A 2,018-nucleotide genomic window follows, 5' to 3' on the forward strand; every position below is an offset into this window, starting at 1 on the left:
TACCGTTGTGGTAGGCGGCTGGTGGTGACAGCCCTGTCCGTCCCTTGTAGTCCACCACATTCGGGTGCTTTCATAGCACTAGTTAGGAGCAAGGTTTAGTCTAGAGAGGCTAGCTTTAGTGTTTAGAAGTGTTTTAGGAGTCTTTCTCGCTCGTTGTCCTCCCAACTACTTACCTCTCTAAGGATTAGAGTCTCCTGTGTCAAATGGTCATCGTGGCCATTATCTTATCTATCATATCAGGCTTACCCCCACTAAGTTAGTCGGTTGATATCTCTAGTAAAATTTTATCATTCGATTCTTTGATACTCTTTATTCATAGTGCTTCCCTGAGGAAAATTACGATACCCTGGAATACTCCAAGGTGAAGTGCTACGCGGTGATTCTGTGTGCTTGCGGAATCTATATTCTATTGAGCATAAGAAACACCAATAAGCATTTCTAGCGCCATTGCCGGGGAAGCAATTGGCTAAAGATATCGTCGAATGGTCTGACATAATTTACTAAGTTATCACCGCTAATTTTAGTGGGATTACCATTGCTCTTGGATATCTGTGATTTCTGTAGAGTAGTGCAGGACCAGATTCGATCTACCATATCACTTCAACTCAGATCCAGAAGAATTGGGTGAATTATAGTCGTCTTACCAGAAGGAATTTTCTTAGGATCAAGATTTGACAACGCCAGCTTCAATACCCATGGCTCAGATGACACTTCGTCAATTCTCAGCCCCGTCCAATAGTCATATCCCTACTGGACTGATCAATGACCAAGGCATTGATAGCCTGGAGATAAAGACTGGGCTTGTCAACATGGTCCAAGCAAGTCCCTTCTGCGGAAAGGCATCAGAGGATGCCAACGCTCATCTTCAGAATTTTCTGGAAGTGAGCAGCATAATCAACCCAAAAGGCACTATGATGGATAATATTCGTCTTCGACTGTCCCCGTTCTCTTTGCTTGGGAAAGCAAAGACGTGGTTCTACACCTTCAAGGAAGACTTCTACACTTGGGATACATGCTCCAATACTTTTCTGGTCAAGTACTTTTCGATGGGCAAAATCAACGCCCTTCGGAATAGAATTTCCAGTTTTCAACAACTCCAGGACGAAACAGTCCCGGAAGCCTAGGAATGTCTTCAGGAATATATTGCAGCATGCCCACACCACGGCATGGAAGAGTGGCTTATCATTCAGAACTTCTTCCATGGCCTGAACCAGCGATCGCAAGATCACATGGACGCAGCAGCGGGAGGATCATTCCTCTCCCTCGATGTTGCAGGAGCTAGAGTGCTCATCGACAAGGTTGCTTCCAACCAGAGTTGGAAGGCAGATAGGCAGCCGGCTCATGCAAAAGGAATCCATGAAATCGACAGTGTCGATAGGATGGTAGCCAAGATGGATCTTCTCATGAAAAAGCTGGAATCTCCACACCAGGAGGTTAGTCAGACTAAGTTTCGGATGACATGTGAGAAATGTGGCAATACTGGACACTCGGGCAAATCTTGCCTGTTCACTCGAAAGGACGAGAAATCCATTGGGAGCGACACTCCCGATGACATAGACTGCCATCCTCAGCAAGGTTGGAATTCTAAGCCCGACCTCCCCTTCGGCCAACAGCAATGTAAGCATTTTAATAACAGTTTTCAACCCTCGCTTAAAGACTTCATGCATGGCCAAAAACAAATTAATGACAACATTGGTCAGAAGTTTCTTGCTAATGATAAAATTCTTGAATCTTTGGCTATGCAACTAGATGGTTTAACTCTGTTATTAAAAATCAGTTGAGTTTCAATGAATTAATAGAAACTAAAGTAACTCAGCTGGCCTCATCCTGCCTTAACCATAACATGGGGAAGCTATCCGGGAAACTGGAAGTGAACCCGAAAGAAAGCGTGAATGCGGTAGCTGTGCGGGCAAGACAATCCGCACAGAGACCACATCTTCCGCAGGATGAAGGTGCATGGTGGAAGACCATAACCCCCAGGAATACCGATCCTGAAGACGGGGTGCTGGAGGAGACCG

The 2,018-nt window shown here is 45.3% G+C and overlaps 1 non-coding gene across 1 annotated transcript; it reads right to left on the bottom strand.

The window, feature by feature from the left end:
* Positions 1-1,061: 1,061 nt before the first annotated feature.
* On the bottom strand, positions 1,062-1,168 carry LOC120701625. Its single transcript, XR_005686190.1, has one exon. It is a non-coding gene; the product is annotated as a small nucleolar RNA R71 (small nucleolar RNA).
* Positions 1,169-2,018: the final 850 nt, after the last annotated feature.

This window comes from Panicum virgatum, chromosome 3K (genome assembly GCF_016808335.1).
Source record: "Panicum virgatum strain AP13 chromosome 3K, P.virgatum_v5, whole genome shotgun sequence".
NCBI lineage: Eukaryota > Viridiplantae > Streptophyta > Magnoliopsida > Poales > Poaceae > Panicum > Panicum virgatum.